Source organism: Salvelinus sp. IW2-2015, unplaced genomic scaffold (assembly GCF_002910315.2).
Source record: "Salvelinus sp. IW2-2015 unplaced genomic scaffold, ASM291031v2 Un_scaffold2692, whole genome shotgun sequence".
In the NCBI taxonomy this organism is placed as follows: domain Eukaryota; kingdom Metazoa; phylum Chordata; class Actinopteri; order Salmoniformes; family Salmonidae; genus Salvelinus; species Salvelinus sp. IW2-2015.
The window spans coordinates 72,454-91,747 of record NW_019943998.1 but is presented as its reverse complement, the minus strand read 5'-3'; the positions used below and the strand labels follow the sequence as shown (position 1 = coordinate 91,747).

At 44.3% G+C, this 19,294-nt stretch overlaps 1 long non-coding RNA gene and 1 pseudogene across 1 annotated transcript; one reads left to right on the top strand and one right to left on the bottom strand.

The window, feature by feature from the left end:
• Position 1: 1 nt before the first annotated feature.
• Positions 2-1,081, bottom strand: LOC112074577 (uncharacterized). Its single transcript, XR_002894769.2, has 3 exons — positions 1,053-1,081; positions 362-486; positions 2-51 (listed from the first exon to the last, which is right to left on the bottom strand). It is a non-coding gene; the product is annotated as an uncharacterized lncRNA (long non-coding RNA).
• Positions 1,082-10,037: 8,956 nt separating this feature from the next.
• Positions 10,038-19,294, top strand: part of LOC112074578 (rho guanine nucleotide exchange factor TIAM1-like) — a 16,939-nt pseudogene continuing 7,682 nt past the window's right edge.

The following is a 19,294-nucleotide window of genomic DNA, read 5'->3' as shown; positions in this document are numbered from 1 at the left end:
GAAACCGGTTGCATAGTACAGGTAAGGACCCTCTAGAGAGAAGAGGATTTTCTGAGGAGAGGAGAGAGTCGTGGTTACACAGTGTGTTTTTGGTAGCGGCGGACAGTTAAAAATGGTAGATGAAGGTTTGACAGTCTGTTGATAGATTTCTGTCCTCGTTCCAGGCAGGCTGTATATTTTGCCGTTCCCGGCAGGCTGTATATTTTGCCGATCCAGGCAGGCTGTATATTTTTAAATTCTAGGCAGTATGTTATTGTGTCGATCCAGGCAGGCTGCTATTTTGCCGATCCAGGCAGGCTGTTATTTTGTAATTCTAGGCAGGCTGTTATTTTGTAATTCTAGGCAGGCTGTTATTTTGTACCTTGAACTGGTCCACACTCTCCAGCTTCTCCAGGTCTGGAACCAATCTGGTGCGTCTTCTAGAGTCTTAAGGAATTCCACCTGGAACTGCACCATCTCAGGCAGGTTCCCAACCAGAATGTCCAGCTGGAAGCCGCACAAAAGGAAAGAGGGAAATATATTATTCACAATATATCAACAAACTACAACTCAAGTGCCCAATTACAGTGAGGAAGGGGGCTGCATCCCAAATGCATCATATTCTCTCTATATAGTGCACTACTTTTGATGAGAGCTTTAAGAGCCTGGTCAAAAGTAGTGCACTACATAGGGAATAGGGTGCATAGGGCCTGGTCAAAGTAGTGCACTTGATAGGAGATAGGGAGCCATTTGGGCCGCAATAGTGAGGGTGTTGAAGTGAGGCGATCCTATTAAAAGACTAAAACCATCTTGGTTCCATCAACATCACAGTCTCACAGCCGTATAGTTATCCTGTGTGTTCTCTCTTTTTAAAACTCCTAGTCTCTCTTCTCTCTCAGCACACAGCACAGTCTGTACATGATTACGCAACAGCCATTCTACGTTAAAAAATGTTTTGCTAAGAAATTTAAAAAAGGCAGCATCAGTATCTCTCCCTCTCCTACCGTGTATCATAACCTCATCCTGAGGTGAGGACACGTCAGTATCTCTCCCTCTCCTACCGTGTATCATACCTCATCCTGAGTGAGGCACGTCAGTATCTCTCCCTCCTCCTACCGTGTATCATACCTCATCCTGGTGAGGCAGTCAGTATCTCCCTCTCCATACAGTGTATCATACCTCATCCTGGTGAGCACGTCAGTATCTCCCTCTCTCTACCAGTGTATCAATACCTCATCCTGAGTGAGGCACGTCAGTATCTCTCCCTCTCCTACCGGTGTATCATACCTCATCCTGATGAGGCACGTCAGTATCTCCCTCTCCTACGTGTATCATACTCATCCTGAGTGAGCACGTCAGTATCTCCCTCTCCTACAGTGTATCATACCTCATCCTGAGTGAGGCACGTCAGTATCTCTCCCTCTCCCACCGTGTATCATACCTCTCCTGATGAGGCACGTCAGTATCTCTCCCTCTCCCACCGTGTATCATACCTCATCCTGATGAGGCACGTCAGTATCTCTCCTCTCCTACCGTGTTATCATACCTCATCCTGAGTGAGCACGTCAGTATCTCTCCCTCTCCTACCGTTGTATCATACCTCATCCTGAGTGAGGCACGTCAGTATCTCTCCCTCTCCTACCGTGTATCATACCTCATCCTGAGTGAGCACAGTCAGTATCTCCCTCTCATACAGTGTATCATACCTCATCCTGAGTGAGGCACGTCAGTATCTCCCTCTCCTACGTGTATCATACTCATCCTGAGTGAGGCACGTCAGTATCTCTCCCTCTCCTACCGTGTATCATACCTCATCCTGAGTGAGGCACGTCAGTATCTCCCTCTCCACGTGTATCATACCTCATCCTGAGTGAGGCACGTCAGTATCTCCTCTCCACCAGTGTATCATACCTCATCCTGAGTAGGCACGTCAGTATCTCTCCCTCTCCACGTGTATCATACCTCATCCTGATGAGGCACGTCAGTATTCTCCCTCTCCCACCGTGTATCATACCTCATCCTGACCGGAGGCACGTCAGTATCTCTCCCTCCCCACCGGTATCATACCTCATCCTGAGTAGGCACGTCAGTATCTCTCCCTCTCCTACGTGTATCATACCTCATCCTGAGTGAGGCACGTCAGTATCTCTCCCTCTCCTACCTGTGTATCTACCTCATCCTGAGTGAGGCACGTCAGTATCTCCCTCTCCTACAGTGTATCATACTCATCCTGAGTGAGCACGTCAGTATCTCTCCCTCTCTACAGTGTATCATACCTCATCCTGACTGAGCACGTCAGTATCTCTCCCTCTCCTACCGTGTATCATACCTCATCCTGATGAGCACGTCAGTATCTCCCCTCTCCACCGTGTATCATACCTCATCCTGAGTGAGGCACGTCAGTATCTCTCCCCCTCTCACGTGTATCATACCTCATCCTGCTGAGGCACGTCTTCCTTCTGCGTGGGTTAAGTACCTCCCGATGAGCAATGTGAGATCATCTGCAAGCAAAAAGAGTGAATTCGATTTGATTAAGGTGCTGGACCTACACACTTCTAACAACCCATTGAATGGGATGGTAGACAAAGCACGCACACACACACACTGAACAGCGAACACACACACAACACAACCACACACACACACACACCACACACACACACAACACCACACACACCACACACTCCACACACACACCATCACACACACACACACAGCACACGCGACAGCCGCAAGACACGCCACACGCACCACACACACACGCCAGCCGGTGAGTTGGGGTGGTAAGATGCATCTCATGGATATGTAACACACGGAGAGGGAAGAATAGAAAACACTCTGGCTTAAAACACCTGTGTTACATCTCTTATGCACAACCATAGTCCATTAAGGTCATCAAGCTGATACTATAAACAACTGGCAACGCAACCAGTGTTGAATAAAAATAACACTGTTCCTGATCTATATGGAAATATATACATCCTTTATTCTCTAGGGTCTCCACACTGACTGAGTTTGTTTGAAGTAATTATGACATCTCTGTTAGATATCTCTGTTAAGATATCTCTGTTAAGATATTCTGGTGTTTCTGTTTATGATATCTTGTTATGATAATCGTCTGGTTATGATATCTCTGTTATGATATCTCTGGTAAGATATCTCTGTTAAGAATATCTCTGGTAAGATATCTCTGCTGTTAAGAAATATCTCCTGTTATGATATCTCATGTTATGATATCTTCTGTTATGATATCTCTGTTATGATATCTCTGGTAAGATATCTCTGTTTATGATATCTCTGGTAGACATCTCTGGTAAGAATCTCTGGTAAGAACATCTCTGTTAAGATATCTCTGTTATGATATGCTCTGTTTAAGATATCTCGTTAAGATATCTCTGTTAAGATATCTCTGTTTAAGATATTCTCTGTTAATGATATCTCTGTTAAGATATCTCTGTTAAGACATCTCTGTTAAGACATCTCTGGTAAGATATCCTGGTAAGAACATCTCTGGTAAGATATCTCTGGTAAGATATTCTCATGGTAAGATATCTCTGGTAAGATATCTCTGTTAAGATATCTCTGGAGTACTCAAGATATCTTGTAAAGAATCTTGGTAAGATACTCTGGTAAGATCATCTCTGTTAAGACATCTCTGTGTAAGACTATCTCTGTAAGATATCTCGTAAGATATCTCTGGTAAGATATCTCTTGTAAAGAATATCTCTGTTAATGATATCTCTGTTAATGATATCTTATGTCTCTGTTTATGATATCTCTGTTTATGATAATCTCTGGTTATGATATCTCTGTTATGATATCTCCGTTATGATATCTCTGTTATGATATATCTGTTAAGGATAATCTCTGTTTAATCTCTGTTATAATCTCTGTTAAGATATCTCTGTGTAAGATATCTCTGTTATGAATATTCTCTGTTAAGAAATATCTCTGTTAAGATATCTCTGTTATAATATCTCTGTTAGAATAATCTCTGTAATATTCGTAAGTATCTCTGTTTATGATAATCTCTGTTAGAATTCTCTGTTATGATATCTTGATCTTGTTATGAATATCTCTGTTATGTATGTATGATTCTCTGTTAAGATATCTCTCGTTATGATATCTCTGTAAGATATCTCTGTTTTCTAACTTAGATCAGATAAATACATTACAACGAACCAAAAGTATGTGGACACCTGCTCGTCGACACATCTCATTCCAAAATCCACGGGCATTAGATAATGGAGTTGGTCCCCCTTTGCTGCTATAGCAGCCTCCACTCTTCTGGGAGGCTTTCCCACTAGATGTTGGAACATTTGCTGGTATAACAGCCTCCACTCTTCTGGGAAGGCCTTTCCCACTAGATGTTGGAAATTGCTGCTATAACAGCCTCCAGCTCTTGGGAAGGCCTGTTCCACTAGATGTGGAACATTGCTATAAAGCCGTCCACTCTTACTGGGAAGGCGTTTTCCACTAGATATTGGAACATTGCTGCTATAACAGCTCCCTCTTCTGGGAAGGCTTTCCACTAGACTGTTGGAAACATTGCTGCTATACGCACTCCACTCTTCTGGGAAGGCTTTCCAGCTAGATGTTGGAAACATGCTGCTATAAACAGTCCTCTCACACTTCTGGTGAAGGCTTTCCACAGATGTTGGAACATTGCTGCTAATAGACAGCCTCCACTCTTCTGGAAGCTTTCCACTAGATGTTGGAACGATTGCTGCTATAACAGCTCCACTCTTCTGGGAAGCTTTCCACTAGAGTTGGAGACATTGCTGTGGAGACTGCTTCCATTCACCACATTAGTAAGGTTGGGTACTGAATGTTGGGTGATTAGGCTGGCTCGCAGTCGAACGTACCAACTTCATCCCAAATGTGTTCGATGGAGTTGAGGTCAGAGCTCTGTGAGCCAGCCAAGTTCTTCCAAATACCGATCTCGACAAACCATTTCTGTATGGACCTCGCTTTGTGCACGGGGACATTGTCATGCTGAAACAGGAAGGGCTTCCCGAAACTGTTGCCACAAAGTTGAAAGCCACAGGATCGAATCGTTAGAATGTCATTGTATGCTGTTGCGTTAGATTTTCCTTCACTGGAACTAAGGGGCCTAGCCCGAACCATGAACAGCCCAGACCATTATTCCTCCTCCCAAACTTTAAACAGTTAGCACACAGATGCTTGGGGCAGGTAGCATTTCTCTGGCATCCGTCACTCCAGAAACGCGTTTCAACTGGCTCCAGAGTCCTAACAGGTCTGTGAAGAGCTGGAATTCCCTTACTGGTTGGTAGGTGATCAAAATACTATGTGCATGCAATAAATGCTAATGAATTAACTTAAAAATCTACAAATGTGATTTTCTGGATTTTTGTTTTAGATTCCGTCTCTCACAAGTTGAAGTGTACTATGATAAAATTACAGACTCTCTACATGCTTTGTAAGGTAGGAAAAAAACCTGCAAATCGGAGTGTAATCAAAATACTTGTTCTCCCCGACTGTATATTTGTGATCTGTTTCTAGTTAGATCAGATTACATATGTATTGAGTTATATAATGTATTTGATTTCTCAGAGTTTTCTTTGTAACCCAGTTAAATACAATAAATGTATTACTTTTCTATATTCTATAACCCAGTTATGACCACAAACACCACCCTTCTCCCCCCCCCCCCCCCACAAATCACCCCCACACAGCAGAGATGTAGTAACTACTGTTTGACTGACTTTGACATAGGCCGCGTTCCGTCGCACTAGCTCACAGATTCGCTTTTGCGTAGCTTGTCGCGTCGGAGAGCTGGCGGCTGCGGTGCCGGTGGCAGGGGGACGGAAGTGCGAGTCCAGGGTGGGGGCGAGGAGGTCGTGGCACACTCGGACGGATTCATATCATGGAGACTGCGGCAGAATGCTGCAACCTGCTCTGTACTCTACAGAGAGAGGTAGAAGAGAGAGAGGCAAAAGAGAGAGGTAGAGAGAGAGAAGAGAGGTAGAAGAGAGAGGGCAAGAGAGAGAGAGGTAGAGAGAGAGCAGAAGAAGAATGGGAGAGGTAGAGAGAGAGGTAGAGAGAGAGATGGATGGTGATGGATGGAGAGGAGCGAGAACGAGAGAGACAGACGGAGTGAGAGACAAATGAGAGGAGAGAGATGGAGAGAGATAAGAGGGAGGGACAGAGGGTGATAAGAGGGAAAACGAGAGATGGAGAGGAGAAAGGGGAGCGAGAGAGGGTGGGATGAGAGGAGAGATGTAGAGAGAGAGCGAAGAGGAGGGATGGATGGAGAGGTAGAGAGAGAAGAGGAATCGAGAGGAGAGAGGGTAGAGAGAGAAAGGTATGGAGAGAGAGGGGGGGGTGGAGAGGAGAAGAGGGAAAGTGAGAGGAGAGAAGGGAGTGAGGAGGAGAGAGGGAAGTGAGAGTAGAGAGAGAATTTTAATTGGCAATAATCCCAGATTTCTTTCCTCAGGGCCATGGGGTGAGACAGGGATGCAGCTTTAAGCCCACACCTCTTCAGCATTTACGTCAATGAATTGGCGAGGCACTAAAACAGTCTGCAGCACCCGGCCTCACCCTACTGGACTAGGAAATGTTTACTGATGATCTGGTGCTCTGTCTCCACCAACCAACCATCCCCGACAGGGCCTAACTATACTGGGGAGGAGAGGTTATTCAGGAGGGAGAGGGGGTAGGGGTTATTCAGGACAGGGCCTAACTATACTGGGGAGGAGGGGTTAGGGGTTATTCAGGACAGGGCCTAACTATACTGGGGAGGAGAGGTTAGGGGTTATTCCAGGACAGGGCTAATATACTGGGGAGGAGGGGTTAGGGGTTATTCAGGACAGGGCCTAACTATACTGGGAAGGAGGGGTAGGGTTATTTCAGGACAGGGCCTAAACTGATACTGGGGAGGAGGGGTTAGGGGTTATTCATGACAGGGCCTAACTATACTGGGGAGGAGGGGTTAGGGGTTATTCAGGACAGGCCTACTATAGCTGGGAGGGGTTACGGGTTATTCAGGACAGGGCCTTTAACTATACTGGGGAGGAGGGGTTAGGGGTTATTCAGGACAGGGCCTAACTATACTGGGAGGAGAGGTTAGGGGTTATTCAGGACAGGGCCTAAACTATACTGGGGAGGAGGGGTAGGGGTTATTCAGGACAGGCCTAACTATACTGGGAGAGGGGTTCGGGTTATTCAGGACAGGCCTAACTATACTGGCCTAAAAAGCACATGTCCTGACGATATCCCTTATTGTAAACAGTGGGTTCGGGAGTTGGTGATTGATGCTGGTGTCCTGGGTTTGAGACCCGGCCTAGGGAATCTTCTTCTACTCTCACGTTCGTATCAAATATACTGTATGTTAATGTCATTTACTTGGCAAACAGTTACAACACACCTATCTGAATCCAATTCAATATAGTTTTCTCTCCATTGAAGATGTCAAAATCGGTAGACTTGTAAGAGCGAGTTTCTCTTTGAGATGCTCAGCGTCTGGTCTTCCCTGACCCCACGTTACCATGTAGAAGCAACACGTGTACCATGTAGAAAGCAGACACGTGTACCATGTAGAAGCAACACGTGTCTCCTGATTAAGAGTGACGTCAACATCAGCTTCTCTCTAAGACATTTTCTAATCTGAAACAGTCCATCTTTTGGCTGAACCTGGCCCAGGTAGTAGTGTTGCTTCTGATAGAACCATGGCCCAGGTAGTAGTGTTGGCTTTCTGAATAGAAACTGGCCAGGTAGTAGTGTTTGCTTTCTCTGGTAGAAACATGGCCCAGGTAGTAGTGTTGCTTCTGATTTAGAAACATGGCCCAGGTTAGTAGTGGTTGCTTCTGATAGAAACATGGCCCAGGTAGTAGTGTTGCATCTGATAGAAACATGGGCCCAGGTATAGTGTTGTCTCTGACTGGAGAGAAATTTAATGGGACTGGTGATATATATCAGTGGTCATGTGTCTCATTAGATATTCTACGGAGTGAGCATTGTAATACGGTATCGTGTCGGAAGACTCGACGGATCTGCTGCACTTATGGTAGTCGTCTAGTGATGTAGCTGAGTGTTCGTCATATTGAGTAGGTTGATGGTCCGGCATAATGTTACTATGCTCTAGGATTGTGGGGCAAGGCGAGTGCATACGAGAACTAACAGGCAAACAGCGCTACGAGCCGCGTGAATGAGCAGGGTGGTATCTGAGTAGATGTTTGGGGAAGTCGGTTAACGCGCACCCCAACACTAACTAAACGATGTGTGTTGTAGAATTCTGTTTTTGTTGTGTTGCTTCTGGTAGAAGACATGGCCCGTAAGGTAGTGTTGCTTCTGTGTAGAAACATGGCCGGGTAAGTAAGGTTGCTTCTGGATAGAAAACATGGCCCAGGTAGTAGTGTTGCTTTCTGGTCGAAACATGTGCCGTAGGTAGTGGTTTTGCTTCTGGTAGAAAACATGGGCCGGGTAGTAAGGTTGCTTCAAGATAGAAAACATCGGCCCAGGTAGTTAGGTTTGCTTTCTGGTAGAAAACATGGCCCAGGTAGTAGGTTGCTTCTATAGAAACATGGCCCAGTTAGTAGTGGTTAGTTCCTGATAGAAAACATGGCCCATAGGTAGTGGTTTGCTTCTAATAGAAACATGGCCAGGTAGTATGTTCTTCTGGTAAAAAACTGGCCCAGTAGGTAGTGTTGCTTCTAATAGAAACATGGCCCAGGTAGTAGTGTTGCTTCTGATAGAAACATGGCCCAGGTAGTAGTGTTGCTTCTGGTAGAAACATGGCCCAGGAGTAGTGTTGCTTCTAATAGAAATGGCCAGGTAGTAGGTTGGCTTCTGTAGAAACATGGCCCAGGTAGTAGTCTGCTTCTGATAGAAACATGGCCCAGTAAGGTAAGTGTTGCTTCTGGTAGAATGGCCGGGTGGTACTGTTGCCTCTGGTAGAAATTGGCCAGGTAGTATTGTTGCTTCTGATAGAAATCATGCCCGGTAGTAAAGGTTGCTCAGATAGAAACATGGCCCAGTAGGTTAAGTGTTGCTTCTGAATAGAAACGATGGCCCAGGTAGTAATGTTGCTTCTGATAGAAACATGGCCAGTAGGTAGGTTAGTTCTGATAGAAACATGGCCCTGGTAGTGTGGTTGCTTCTGATATACATGGCCAAGTAGGTAGTGTTGCTTCTGATAGAAACATGGCCCAGGTAGTAGTGTTGCTTCTGGTAGTAAAACATGGCCGGGTAGTCAGTGTTGCTTCTGATAGAAAACATGGCCCCAGGTAGTAGTGTTGCCTTCTGATATAAACATGGCCCAGGTAGTAGTGTTGCCTTCTGATAGAAACATGGCCCAGGTAAGGTAGTGTTGCTTCTGATATAAATGGCCCAGGTAGTAGTGTTGCTTCTGATAGAAACATGGCCCAGGTAGTAGTGTTTGCTTCCTGATATAAACAATGGCCCAGGTAGTAGTGTTGGCTTCTGATATAAACATGGCCCATAGGTAGTGTTGCTTCTGGTAGAAACATGGCCGGGTGGTACTGTTTGCCTCTGGTAGCAACTTGGCCCAGGGTAGTAGTGTTTGCTTCTGATAAGAAACATGGCCGCGGGTAGTAAAGGTTGCTTCAGATAGAAACAGTGGCCAGTAAGGTATGGGTTGCTTTGATAGAACATGGCCCAGGTAGTAATGTTGCTTCTGATAGAAACATGGCCCAGTAGGTAGTGTTAAGTTTGATAGAAACATGGCCCTGGTAGTAGTGTTGCTTCTGATATAAACATGGCCCAGTAGGTAAGTGTTGCTTCTGATAGAAACATGGCCCAGTAGGTAGTGTTGCTTCATGATAGAAACAATGGTCCAGTTAGGTAGGTTGCCTTCTGATAGAAACATGGCCCGGGTAGTATGTGTTGCTTTCTGGTAGAAACATGGCCAGGTAGTAGTGTTGCTTCTGGTAGAAAATGGCCCGGGTAGTAGTGTTGCTTCTGAATAGAAAACATGGCCCAGGTAGTAGTGTTGCTCTGATATAAACATGGCCCAGGTAGTAGTGTTTGCTTCTGATAGAAACATGGCCCAGGTAGTAGTGTTGCTTCTGATAATAAACATGGCCCAGGTAGTAGTGTTGCTTCTGGTAGAAACAAAGATCTACAGCGCGTTCTGCGCCAGCCACACCAAGGTCCCCAAGGTGCTCGTAAAGGGTGAGTTAAACGCACGTGGTGTGTGTATTCGTTTGTGTGTGTGTGTGTGTCCCCTAGCTGCTCATAAAGGGTGTGTTACATGACAGTTTGACTCTGAAGTATTCCTTCCTGGCACCTCTGGTGTTTCCACTGACCTGACCTTCTCCACCCTGCACTACAGAGGGCTTGTGTCCCACATGCCAGCGTATTACCTACGTAGTGCCCTACTTTTCACCTGTCCCTATGGGCCCTGGTCGTACAGTGACTTCAGAAAATATTCATACCCCTTGACTTATTCCACATTTTGTTGTGTTACAGCCTGAATTCAAAATGGATTAAATAGATTTTTCTCTCTTTCACTCATCGACACACAATACTCCATTAATGACAGTGAAAACATGTTTTTTTAGCAATGTGTGCAAAATGGWGTATAGAAATATCTCATTTACATAAGGTATTCACGCCCTTGAGTCAATGCATGTTAGAAAACGTTTGACAGCTATTACAGCTGTGAGTCTTTCTGGTCTCTAAGAGCTTTCCACATCTGGATTGTACAACATTTTCCCATTGTTATTGTTATTGCCAGACAACCATTTTGAAGTCTTGCCATAGATTTTCATGCAGATTTATTTAAGTTCAAACTGTAACTTGTCCACTCAGGCAGGAACATTCACTGTTCTCTTGGTAAGCAACGCCAGTATAGATTTGACCTTGTGTTTTGGGTTATTGTCCTGCTGAAAGGTGAATTCATCTCCCAGTGTCTGGTGGAAAGCAGACTGAACCAGGTTTTCCTCTAGGATTTTGCCTGTGCTTAGCTGCATTAAATGTATTTTTTATCCTGAAAAACTCCCCAGTCCTTAACGATTACATGCATACCCATAACATGATGCAGCCAGCACTATGCTTGAAAATATGGAGAGTGGTACTCAGTAATGTATTGTATTTTCCCCAAACATAACACCTTGTATTCAGGACAAAAAGTGAATTTCTCTGCCACATTTTTTGCTTGTTGGAATATTTTTTATTTTCTGTATCAGGTCTTCCTTCTTTTCACTCTGTCAATTAAGTTAGCATTGTGGAGTAACTACCATGTTGTTGATCCGTCCTCAGTTCTCCTATCACAGCCAATTAAACTCCGTAACTGTTTTAAAAGTCTACATTTTGTCTCATAATGATAAAAATCTGTTAGTTGTGTGTTATGTTGTGTTGGATCATAACAGTATGCGTACAGCAGACAGTCAGGGGCCTTCTTTATGTTGGATCTATATCATTGTCCAGCTCTTTCTGAAAGGTTTGGAGGTTACGTGTCTAAACCCCCTCTATCCCCTCTCATTGCATCTAGCGAAGACCGATGCAGACTTCAAGGCGTTTCTGGAAGAGAGGAACCCTAAACAGCAACAACTCCTCAACCCTGGAGTCCTACCTGATCAAACCTATCCAGAGAGTCCTGAAGTACCCACTGCTACTGAGAGAGCTGTACTCACTGACTGACCCTGACAGTGAGGAACACTATCACCTGAATGGTAAGGAGGGAGGGAGGGGGAGGAGGTGAGGAGGGAGGGAGGGAGGGGGAGGGAAGGAAGGAGGGAGGGAGGGAGGGGGAGAGGGAGGGGATATATGTGACAATAAAATCTACATTTTTTAAACCTTTTTTTTTTTTTTCAATGGGATGCAGAAGGGTTAGGTTTAGTATAATTAGTGTTCCTCTTCTCTTCTCTCTCCTTCCTGTCCAGTTGCTATGAAGGCCATGAACAAGGTGGCCAGTCACATCAATGAGATGCAGAAGATCCACGAGGAGTTGGGTTGGTGTTTGACCAGCTCATAGCGAGCAGGTGGAGACAAAAAAAGAGGTGTGTTGTTGTTGGAAGTCTCCTCATGTTCTGTGGTATCAAGACAGAGGTACAGTGTTGTTGGAAGTCTCCTCATGTTCTGTGGTATAAGACAGAGGTGCAGTGTTGTTGGAAGTCTCCTTATGTTCGTGTGGTATCAAGACAGAGGTACAGGTGTTGTTGGAAGTCTCTCATGTTCTGTGGTATCAAGACAGAGGTACGTGTTGTCTCATGTCTCTGTGGTATAGCAGAGGTAGTGTTGTGGATAGTCTATTATGTTCTGTGGGTATCAAGACAGAGGTACAGGTGTTGTTGGAAGTCTCCTTATGTTCTGTGTGATCAAGACAGAGGTACAGTGTTGTTGGAAGTCTCCCTCATGTTCTGTGGGTATCAAGACAGAGGTACAGTGTTGTGGAAGTCTCCTTATGTTCTGTGGTATCAAGACAGAGGTACAGTGTTGTTGGAAGTCCTCTCATGTCTGTGGTATCAAGACAGAGGTACAGTGTTGTTGGAAGTCTCCTTATGTTCTGTGGTATCAAGAACAGAGGTACACGTGTTGTTGGAAGTTCCTTATGTTCTGTGGTATTCAAGACAGAGGTAGTGTTGTTGGAAGTCTCCTATGTTCTGTGGTATCAAGACAGAGGTACAGTGTTGTTGGAAGTCTCCTTATGTTCTGTGGTAATCAAACAGAGGTAGTGTTGTTGGAAGTCTCCTTAGTGTTCTGCTGTAATCAAACATGAGGTACAGTTGTTGTTGGAAGTCTGATGTTCTGTGTAATCAAGACAGATGTACAGTTGTGTGAGTTCTCATGTGTCTGTGGTATCAAGAAGAGGCTTATCAGTGTATGTTGGAAGTCTCCTATCGTTTTATCCACAAAGAGGTACAGTGTTGTTGGGATAGTCTCCTTAGCGTCATAAGATGCTTCAGTGTCTCATTGGTATAAGACAGATGTGACAGGTGTTGTTGGAAGTCTCTTATGTTTGGGTATCTAAGACAGATGGTCTAGTGTGTTGGAAAGTCTTCCTCATGTTCTCCATAGGCTGGTGTTGTTGGTATCAGTGCTGTGTTGGTCATATTACACGCCTATTGCTACGAGCATCTTTTTGAAGGCATATTTTAAGTAGCATAAAAGTATAGTGGTGCCATAGCTTTGTCTAAAGTAGTGCGGCTAAATAGGAATAGGGTGCCAACTCTGTTAAAGTACTATGGGGCCATCTCGGTCTAAAGTAGTGCAACTAAATAGGGAATAAGGTATGATGACTTTCAGATTTGAGGGATGCATCTGTTACACATTCGTGTGATTGTTTGTTTTGTAAATGTATACATGTTGTGTTTGTAGTAGTTAAATATGGTTGTGTCTACATGGCTTGTTATGCATAACATGGTGTTTGTAACATGGATGTAACGATGCTGTCGTGTATGTGTAACATGCGTTGTACATGTCGTTGGTACATGAACTTGTGTTGTAACATGGTTGTAACATGGCTTTTCAGTGTTGTAACATGGTTGTTGTGTAACATGGTCTGTAGTACATGCTGGTTGTGAACATGGTGTGTGTGAACATGGTGTGGTGTAACTGGAGTTGTGGTGTAACACTGGCTGTGCTGTACCTGGCTGTGCTGTAACAGTTGTGCTGTAACATGGTTGTGTTGTAACATGGTTGTGTTGTAACATGGTTGTGGGTGTAACATGGTGTGTGTTTTGTACATTGGCTGTGGTGTAACATGGCGTTGCTGTAGACATGGGTGTGCTGTAAGCATGGTTGTGTTGTAACAATGGGTGTAATCACTGGTTGTGGGTGTAGAACAGCTAGGTGTTGTAAAATGGGTGTAACATGGTTGGGTGTAACATGGCTGTGTTCGTAGAAACACTGGGTGTAACATGGTTTGTGGTGTAACATGGTTGTTTGTACATGGTGTAACAATGGCTGTGTTTGTAACAATGGACGTGTTGGTAACATGGGTGTAACATGGCTGTTGGTAAGTAACATGGCTGGGGTGTAACATGGTTGTGTTGTAAACTATGGGTGTAACATGGTTGTGGTGTAACATGGGTGGTGTCTGTAAACATGGGTGTACATGGTGTTTGTGGTGTACATGGGCTTGGTCTGAACATGGGTGTAGACATGGGTTGTGGTGTAACAATTTGGGCTGTGGTGTAACAATGGTTTGTGTTGTAACTGGGTGTAAACATGGGGTGTGGTGTAAACATGGCTGTGCTTGTAACAGTGGCTGTGTGTAACATGGGTGTTTGTAACATGGAGTGTAGACATGGTTGTGTTGTAAAAATGGGTGATAGGTTGTAACATCGGGTGTGACATGGTTTGCTGTCTGTAACAGTGGCTGTGGTTTTGTATACATGTTGTAACATTGTTTGGTGGTGTAACATGGGTGTAAATGGTTGTGTTGTGTGTTCTAGGTTCGTCTGTCGAATGGGTGATCTTGCTGCTCCACACCAGCGTAGCCTGGATCAAGCCCTCCCTCCTCCCTGGGCAAATGGAAGAAAGACCCCCAACTGGCTGCATTCAGTACGTTAAGGACAATACCTAGTGTGCATCTGATATGGCTTTCTCAGAACCATGTAGCTCTCAGAACCATGTAGCTCTCAGAACCATGTAGCTCTCAGAACCATGTAGCTCATGGGGTTCTAGTTCTAGAACAGGACAAAGCTACTTAGAACCTTCTCTAGATCACTCTGAAGCTGGCTATCTGTTACATAAGGATACATGTACCACTCTGTGTAATGACATAGACTGTGTCCCCTATTCCTGTTATAGTGCACTATTTTTGACCACAGCCCATTTGGGACTGAGTGCAAGCCTGATCACTCCAATTAACATAATACTGGATTATGGTAGTTTATTAATGTATTTGAAACGTATTACATAGACACTGAAATCTTTCTGCTAACCCCTTTTTCATCACCCTGTTTATGGCTCAGTCTTCAGAACAGCCGTGGTGTTTGTGTGTAAGGATGGGTCCAAGCAGAAGAAGAAAATGGTAAGTTCCATCTCTTAACACAACKAAACGTTCAACCATAGTTTCTCTGAATCCTACCAGTGATATTCCATGTCCATCAAGTGGTTCTAATTTATTTGGCTTTGTTGAAGCACCACTTCCATACCTAGTTTACCTTCCATACCGTAGTCCGTGTACCTTCCATTAACTAGTCACTGGTACCTTCCATACCTAGTCCAGTGGTTACCTTCCATAACAGTCCACGGTCAGTGGTACCTTCCATACCTAGTCCATGGGTCAGTGGTACTTCCATACTAGATCCACTGGGTCAGTGGTACCTTCCATAACTAGTCCAGTGGTATCTTTCCATACCTAGTCAGTGTTACCTTCCATAACTAGTCCAGTGTTTACCTTCCATACTAGTCAGTGACCCCATACTAGCCCAGTGGTCAGTGTTACTTCCATACCTAGTCCAGTGGTACCTCGTTCCATACCTAGTCTCTGGGTCAGTGGTACCTTCCATATCTAGTCCAGTGGTACCTCCATACCTAGTCCAGTGGTACCTTCCATTACTCTAGTCCAGTGGTACCTTCCTAACTAGTCCAGTGGTACTTCCAACCTAGCCTTGGACGTCAGTGGTACCTTCAATTACCAGTGGTACCTTCCATACCTAGTCCAGTGGTCAGTGTACCTTCCAGACTAGTCAGTGTTACCTTCCATAACTAGTCCAGTGGTACCTTCCATACCTAGTCCACTGGTACCTTCCATAACTAGTCCACTGGGTCAGTGGTACCTTCCATACCTAGTCCAGTGTTACCTTCCATACTAGATCACGGCCAGTGAGTACCTTCCATAACTAGTCCAGTGGTATCTAGTCCATACCTGTCCAGGTTACCTTCCATAACTAGTCCAGTGGACCTTCCATCAACTAGTCAACATGGTACCTTCCATAGCGTGTCCAGTGGTACCTTCATATAGTCCAGTGGTACCTTCCATAATACAGTCAGTGTTATTCATCTATCGTGGTACCTTCCATACCTAAGTCCAGTGTTACCTTCTATCTAGTCCAGTGGTACCTTCCATACCTAGTCCAGTCGTGTTACCTGTCCATTAACTAGTACTAGCTGGTACCTTCCATAACTAGTCCAAGTGGTACCTTCCATACCTAGTCCAGTGTGTTACCTTCCTACTAGTCCAGTGTTTACCTTCCATAACTAGATGCTCCATATCCAGTGTTACCTTCCATAACTAGTCCAGTCTGGTACCTTCCATACCTAGTCCAGTGGTACCTTCCATACTAGTCAGTTTACTCTAACTAGTCAGTGGTACCTTCCATACCTAGTCCAGTGTTACCTTCCATACTATCCACTGGGTCAGTGGTACCTTCCATAACTAGTCCAGTGGTACCTTCCATACCTAGTCCCAGTGTACCTTCATAACTAGTCCATGTTACCTTCCATACTAGTCCAGTGTTACCTTCCATACCTAGTCCAGTGGTACCTTCCATAACTAGTCCAGTTGTACCTTCCATACCTAGTCCAGTGGTACCTCCATACCTAGTCCAGTGTTACCTTCCATACTTAGTCCACTTGCAGTGGTACCTTCCCATAAACTAGTCCAGTGGTACCTTCCATAACTAGTCCAGTGGTACCTGTCCATACCGTAGTCCAGTAGTACCTTCCATACCTAGTCCAGTGTCATGGTACCTTCCAACCTAGTTCAGTACCTTCCATAACTATCCAGTGTACTCCATACCTAGTCCAGTGGTACCTTCCATACCGAGTCCAGTGGGTACTTTCCATAACTAGTCCAGTGGTACCTTCCATAAACTAGTCCATGGTTACCTTCCATAACTAGTCCAGTGTACCTTCCATACCTAGTCCAGATGGTACCTTCCATACCTAGTCCAGTGGTACCTTCCATAACTAGTCCAGTGGTACCTTCCATAACTAGTCCAGTCGTCAGTGGTACCTTCCATAATAGTCCAGTGTTACCTTCCATAACTAGTCCAGTGGTACCTTCCATAACTAGTCCAGTGGTACCTTCCATAACTAGTCCAGTGGGTACCTTCCATACCTAGTCAGTGTACCTTCCATACCTAGTGTCCAGTGTTACCTTCCATACCTAGTCCACTGGTCAGTGTACCTTCCATAACTAGTCCAGTTGGTTACTTCCATAACAAATGTCCAGTGGGTCTTCCATAACTAGTCCAGTGGTACCTTCCATACCTAGTCCAGTGGTACCTCCATACCTAGGTCCAATGGTTACCTTCCATAACTAGTCCATGGTACCTTCCATAACTAGTCCAGTGGTACCTTCCATACCTAGTCCAGTGGTCAGTTGTACCTTCCATATCTAGTTCAGTGTTACCTTCCATAACTAGTCCGTGGTACCTTCCATAACTAGTCCAGGTACCTTCCATACCTAGTCCAGTGGGTCATGTACCTTCCATACCTAGGTCAGTGGTCAGTGTTATTTCCATAACAGTCCAGTGTCTGCTGTACCTCCTACAGTGTGTTACCTTCCATAACTAGTCCAGGAACTAGTCGTGACCTTCCATACCTAGTCCAGTGTACCTTCCGTACCGTGTCCAGTGTACCTTCCACTACCTAGTCCAGTGGTTACCTTCCATACCTATTCAGTGTACCTTCATTACCTAGTCCATTTCTTGGGGGCCGTACTGTCTGTTGGGGGCCGTATCTGTCTGTTGGGGGTATTAAGGTCTGTCTGTGTGTCTTCAGGTGGCTCCCATCGAGTGTCGTCAGTCTCGTCTGAAACAAGGACCCATTCCGCTTCCGTCACATGATCTCCACAGACACCCTCCAAGTCCGAGCCTCAAAACCAAGGTACGTTTAGGATTAGAGCCCTCAATAAACCAAGGTACAGTTTAATATAGAGCCCTCATTAACAAGGTACATTTAATATAGAGCCCTCATAACCAAGGTACAGTTTAATATAGAGCCTCATTAACCAAGGTACAGTTTAATATAGAGCCTCATTAACCAAGGTACAGTTTAATAGAAGCCCTCTAATTAACCAAGGTAACAGTTTAATATAGAGCCCTCAATAACCGAAGTACAGTCTTAATAAGAGACTCTATAACCAAATGGTACAGTTCAATATAGAGCCCTCATTATAACCAAGGTACAGTTAATATAGAGCCCTCATATAAACCAAGTACAGTTTAATATAGAGCCCTCAATAACCAAGGTTACGTGTAATATTAGAGGACCTCTATAACCAAGGTACAGTTAATCATAGAGCCTCTATAAACCAAGTACAGTTTAATATAGAGCCCTCATTAACCAAGGTACAGTTTAATATAGACGCCCTCATAACCAAGGTACAGTTTAATATAGAGCCCTCAAAACCAAGGTACAGTTCAATATAGAGACCTCTAATAACCAAGGTACAGTTCAATATAGAGCCCTAATAACCAAGGTACAGTTCAATATAGAGCCTCAATAACCAAGGTACAGTTTCAATTATAGCCACTCATAACCAAGGTACAGTTTAATATAGGACCCTCTATAACCAAGGTATAGACAGAGCCTCAATAACCAAGTACAGTTCAAATATAGAGCTCAATACCAAGGTACAGTATAGAGCCCTCAATAACCAGGTACAGTTCAATATAGAGCCTCATAACCAAGGTACAGTTTAATATGAAGCCCTCAATAACCAAGGTACAGTTTAAATATAGCCCTCATTACCAAGGTCAGTTTATATAAGCCCTCTATAACCAAGGATAGTACAAGCCCTCAATAACCAAGGTACAGTTCAATATAGAGCCCTCAATAACCAAGTACAGTATAGAGCCCTCAATAACCAAGGTACAGTTCAATATAGAGCCCTCAATAAACCAAGGTACAGTTTAAGTATAGAGCCCTCAATAACCAAGTACAGTTAATATATAGCCCTCAATAACCAGATACAGTTCAATATAGAGCCTCAATAACCAAGGTACAGTTAATATATAGCCTCAATAACCAAGGTACATACAGAGCCTTCAATAACCAAGGTACAGTTTAGTATAGAGCCCTCAATAATCAAGGTACAGTTTAATATAGAGCCCTAATAATCAAGTACAGTCTTAATATAGAGCCCTCAATAACCAAGATACAGTTTAATATAGAGCCTCTATAACCAGGTACAGTTACAGAGCCCTCAATAACAAGGTACAGATAGACCCTCAATTAACCAAGGTACAGTACAGACTCCTCTATAACCAAGTACAGTTTTAGTATAGAGCCCTTAACCAAGGTACAGTTAATATAGAGACCCTAATAAACCAAGTACAGTTAGTATAGAGCCCTCAATAACCAAGGTACAGTTTCCAATTAAGACCTCTATACAGAACTGAAAGCCCAACAGGTACAGTGTAATAAGAGGACCTCT